The following is a 6,208-nucleotide window of genomic DNA, read 5'->3' as shown; positions in this document are numbered from 1 at the left end:
AAATTTCAAATTTCCCAAAACCTAATTTCGGCCAAGCACTACTTTGGGGAAACAGAGTTTCATATTTGGAAGGGTATGCAAGCAATTAAGGGTTCTTTCAAGGATCAAATGGAAATGGAAATGTAATGGTCCCCCCTTTGTACTTGCAAGTGTACTTTGTTGTTCCCTTGTCCCCTCCTCTTTTTGGAAGAATGGAATATTCTTTGAATATGCTTTTGGACCAACGACTTGTCACTCTCTTTATTCCCTTTTTTGGATCAAACTACACCCTTGAACATTCTTCTTCACTAAGATATGAAGATCATGGATGAACAATATGAATATTCAAGTCTTGACCAAGTTTGACCACCAAGCAAATGAGCTCCAAATCTGAATTGTTTTATAGATCTAGGTTCCTTATGCCAATACAACCTCAACCAACTAAAATTCAGCCACCAAACCCACCTAAATCATAAGGATAAATTTTGGATCTAGAACGAAGGATTCAAAAACACCATGTTCATGGAGGTTCTTAGCTCAAACTCAATCAAACTTCAATCTAAAAGTAGATCTAGACTCCCTATGTGCTAGAGAGAAAGGATCTAGCACTAGAAACCTTCAAAACACAACAAAAACTTGTAGATCTAACTTGGAAAATTCGGATCGACAACAAACACACAAGACAACATACAATTTTTGTGGTATTTTCTGATTTTTGACTCTTTTTTGATGAGATTTTCTATATAAGAACACTAAAACCAAGATTTAGGGATGTTGGAACAACCCAAACCAAGGCTTTGATACCAAATGATAGCCAAAATACTACCAAACATACGAAATTGGATACAAAGATGCAAATTTTAGCAACCAAACAAAGAGAAAACAACACAGAATGGAGATGAAGAAGAAGATTACTTGAAATTGAAAGATAGATAGAAAGACCCTTACACTTATTAAGTGATTAGCACTAGAAGATGTTTAAAATCTTCAAACACACTTCACAAACAATATTTCAAACCTTCCTCTTAGGTGACCCAAAGGAAACACTCTTTCTTAAACCACCTTTCTTGCGAAATTATCCAAAACAAGTGAAACCCTAGCTTCAAATGTTCTTGAACCACTTTCGTATTCTAAGAGTTAAAACTAGAGACTAAAAACTAGACTATAAGAGTAATATCCAATTTGATCAAAGTATAATGAAAAGAGAAGTAAAATGGTCTATTTATACTATTACATTTAATGGACAAAAATTCTCTTAATGAGGGTGGGAATTTGGGGTGCCTCTTGAGTGTTGTTTTGGAGTGTATAATGACTTTAATGCCCTTCACTTGAGTTTCCTCTTGAGTGTATAAGTTCCCTTCCTTCCTTCTCTTGACCAAGGCTTCAAAATACTTTGAAAAGTCTTCAATTTCTTGCTAATTCCAAAGCCTTGACCCTTAGACCATACTTTGTGCTTTTGATGCTCCTTGTGCTTGTATCATCACTCATTGGGATTAGATTACCATGGTTTTTGTTGATTGATACTTTCCATATCCAAAATGCTCCAAATACTGGATGAGATCATAATTTTTTCTCAGTTGAGTGGGGAACCATTGTTTGAAGCATAGGAATGTTTCAATGGAAAATTGGTGAAATGTCAAAACCATGAGGTCTCGGAGAATATTCTTCTCTAAATCTTCTACCTGGACCTTGATCCACTTAACAAAACTATGGTGGACAACGCGGTAGAAGGATCCCTAGTAAAGCTACACTACCATGCAACAATTCAATTTTTGGGAGAGGTTACAAAGAAAAATCGGGGTTGGTATACCCGAGATACCAAAGTTCCCAAAAGATCTCCCTCTACATCCGTGGTTGAAATAGAAAAAAAGAAAGTGGGTTGAGGAAAGAGAAGAGAGCATCACAAAAATCATGACCCAACTTGAGCTCTTGACAAAGCATGCTATAGGTGCACCCGCAAAAGATGTAAATATCATAGCATCTAAGTCCTATGAGGATGATAAGGAGGCCAAGAAGTTGGATAAGGAGATCTGGTATTTAGCAAAATATTCGGGGGGTTTCCACCCCGCCTATAAAAGGCAAGGTAGGAATCAAAGTTGGATGGACCATGAACGCAGTAGGGATTGTAGGGATAGAGAGAGTGATTATGACCGCTATGTGCCCCCCCTCCCATGATCAAGCAAAAAAAATAGTCAAATACTATTGACCTTGAAAAGTTCAAGATCGAGGATGTTTTGATCTAAATTTTGAATAGGGTGGAAGATACAAAAAAGATGATCCATGAATTAAATGGTGACTTCTATCAACTCTCTCAAATCATGGTGGCCCACTCTATCTCCATCAAGCAATTGGAGACCCAAATTGGGAAAATCTTTACACAATAGAATGATAGACCTAGAGATGGACTCCCTAGTGACACAATTATTAATCCAAAGAATGACGCTCAAGTCCTAGAAATTATCACTAGGGGAAGACACTTGATGATCACTTGAAAAATAAGTTAAGTGGGAAGATGCTAAAGGCTAAGTCAAGAGAGATGTTATCTCAAAATCAAGAAGAAGAAGGTGAAAAAGAGGATGAAGAAGTTGTTGAGGATGAAAAAATACAATGTGAAACAAGGCATACAACCTAAGTTCCTCCCCCCATTGCTTCAATGATTACAAAGAAAAGATAAGGGTGACAATCTAAAATATCATGGCCAACTTAGCAATATATCGATAAACTTCCCATTGCTTAAGTCAGTCCAAGATATCTTAGATATACTAAGGTAATAAAGAAACTGATATCGAAAAAGAATCTTGTCAAAGGTGACACCATCAAAGTCATCCATGGTTATAGTGCTATCATTGATAGTATGGTTGGAGAAAAGAAAGATGATCCCAGATCTTTCACAATTCCTTGTACTATTGGAACACATGTGTTTACAAAAGACCTATGCGACCTTAGTGCAAGCATCAACCTTATGCCCTTTGTCATCTACAAGAAGCTTGGTTTAAATTCCCCTACCCCAACCTCAATGCGACTCCTAATGCCGGACCGGTCTATTAAAAAGCTGGTGGGACTTTTATTTGATGTCCTAGTTAAAATAGAAAAGTTTATACTTTTGATAGACTTTGTGGTTTTGGACTGTGAAATGGGCCAAGATACCTATCATAATTGGTCATCCATTTTTAGCAACCGGAATAGACATTGTTGACTTAGAAATGGAGGAGATAAAGTTTAGAGTGCAATATAGTGAGTCCACTTTCAAGGTTTGTAAGATGAAGATGAAATATATAGAGCTTCAAGTTGTGTCTATGGTAGATGTTGAGATTGAGGAGGAAAAAGAAGGCGAGCTTGAGAACCTGCCTTAAGGATAAAAGAAAAATAAAAATGTCGTGCCACGATGTTAACTAAGGCGTTGTGTGGGAGGTAACCCAAAAATGCCAAGAAAATGGCTTGTATTCTTTTGATATGATTTTATAGAGTAGATGTTTATTTTTGCATTTGAATAACTCATGTATTTGCGGCATTATGGAGTGCATTAGATGAGCTTAAAAAGGGAAAAGTGTGAAAATATTTTCATTAAAAGTTGAACAGGCAAAAATCTGTGAATTTGAGTAGTTTGGATTGGGGAAAATAGGGGAGTAGAAATGCTCTTAGTTAATGCGAGGATCCAGTTCAGATATATGACCTTGATTCTTCTCCATTTCCCTCACACTCTCTTTCAAGATTTACTCTTTAATGGGACCAAATTCTAGGCAAGTTTGTGAGCTCTCCAACAGTATCCTTGTATCCCTCTTGCATCATAAATCTGGTAGGTACCATAAATCTATGCTTAATTTTTAAAAATAGGCCATAGAAATTCATGATGTAGAGAGAGCCTAAATCTTTGATTTCCATGTTTCCATGTTTTCATACTTGGTATTTGTGTAGTGCTTAGCTACTAGAGTATGGTGTGTACACAAGTGGGAGAAGTCTTGAGTACCTAAAAATGTGAGCAAAATGGGTACAAATAAAGTGTTCATACCAGGTAGTTGACATATTGCACGAATGAATATTCAATAATTGCATTTCCAATTGAAAGGGCATAGTCAAGCCTCTAATAGCATTTCTCAATGATCTTAATGTTAATCCATAGTGTAAAGCATGCTAGTGGCCTTAAAATTTTGAAAGTGTGAACAAGAATAGATGGTGTGGAACCAGTCTCAGTTACTGTGATTGCAGCAACACGAACACGGCTATGGCCCGCAATCACAACAATCGAGGAGGTCTCTTGCAATACCTAAAAATCTTGCACTCCAAATTTTTATCCAAACACCACCAAGTTCCCATCCAATAACATTTGGTGGAAAATATGGCATTGTTTATGCATAAAATGTCATTGATTAACATAAAGTATGTCTAGTTCTTTCAGGATAATCTCACGGACAAATATAATCACATTAGATTCATGGCACCCGACGTCACACTTACTACTATAGGGATCTTTTGTGGATGAATCAGCTCCTAGAAAGAGGAAATTTCTTGGACAATGTGCAAAAAAGGCTTTTGGCATTTCATGACAATCTTGAGACCATAGGGTGGAGGTGTTTTTCTCGAGATCCATACAATGAAAATGATCAATAGGTCCGTGAATTCTATGCCAACATTACCGAAGTTTCTTTCTTAGATCCATCCAACATGACTATTAAGATTAGGGGGAAAATGGTGTACTTTGGGATGAAGCAAATCAATAATGTTTATGGGCTCCCACATGCAGACATGGAGGAATTCAAAGAAAAAATGTGTAAGCTAGGAAGTTGGTTATAATAAAGATTGTGTCCTAGAAAGGAAGTCTCTTGGACGAGAACTAAATGAAACATCTGCATGAATGAATTAAATTTTGAGACTTGAATTTGGTTGCATATTACATATAGATAAGTCTACCCTTGTACCCATATGGCATCAGTCCCAAATCTACATTCTAGGATGGTTACTTATATTTTAGACAATATTTCTTTTGATGTTGGTCGTCTAGTGGTTAATGAAATGGACCACTTCACGGACCAAAGTGGTAACCATCTCTTCTTTCCCTCATTAATTACTGAGCTTTGCAGGAGAGTAGGGGTTGACGAGTATGTTGGAGATACTTAGGTATATTCTGATCCTCCAATCTACCCCTTAAGGATTTGAGGGTAGGGAGCACATGGAAAAGGCAAGAAGAGAACGATCGACTTGGGTCAATCGGTATATACTGAACACGAGATGCATAGGCCATCCACTACCAGTCTACTTTAGGATTTTGGAGTTGATATTACAGCTATCAGGGAGCTTATGTCTGGTTTTCCCCAGGGACCTGGAGATCGCTCAACCACTCATCATTCATATGTGGCATGGGTCCATTATGAAAACTATAGGGAGGACCAAAACAAGAAAAAATCTACTATTTCTAGGCTTGAGGAAGACTACTACTCCTTGGTGGAGTTACATCGAGACCTCTAGAGTGCATATAAAAATATGGTCATAAGGGAGAGAAAGAGGGATGAGTTCTTTATCAAGATATGGAAGGGGGTAAATGGCCTATGAAAAGTCCTAAAACCCCAGGATCAACTTCTTTTATCATGGGTTGAGAGTGATGATGAGGCCCCAGCCGAGTGGCCCGACCTTAAGAGGATTGATAATGATGTAGAGTCTGAGAGCGATAGCAATCGTTGATGCAGTTTATGGGAGCACCCTTATCTCTTTTATCCTTGAATATTTATGTAGTGGGGATATTGGTACCTTTTTAGTTGGGGGTGTCTCTGTATTCTTTTGATTTAGGCCTGTATTATTGATATTTATGCATATTTTTCTGCTCTTTTGGATGATTCTTACTTTTATTTTGGCTGTAATATTCAGGCACTCTAATGGTACCCAAATTTGCATGAATTAGTTACTTTATTCCTAGATTGTTACTTTATTCTATTTCTATTTGATGAGTTTTTCCCTATGATAGACTGAGAGACAACATTCTTAAGGGAAAAGCATCGTGCTTGGGCTTTTAGCAATAGATGTAGGTGAAGTGTGAGTACCCATGGCATTAAGGTCAATACAAGGGAAGTCTAAGTACCTATGGAATTGATGATTTGGGATAACATTCATACCCATTAGTGAAGTTTGAGTACCCATATGGGTGGTTCGCATATATTAGAGCCACAATGTCAGACAATAGCTTGGGTTGTCGCCATGATTAGTAAATTATACATGGTGAAGATACAAAGCAAACAGC

This window comes from Capsicum annuum, chromosome 3 (genome assembly GCF_002878395.1).
Source record: "Capsicum annuum cultivar UCD-10X-F1 chromosome 3, UCD10Xv1.1, whole genome shotgun sequence".
Taxonomy (NCBI): Eukaryota; Viridiplantae; Streptophyta; class Magnoliopsida; order Solanales; family Solanaceae; genus Capsicum; species Capsicum annuum.
The sequence above is the reverse complement of the archived record's forward strand: the minus strand, read 5'-3'. Positions refer to the sequence as shown.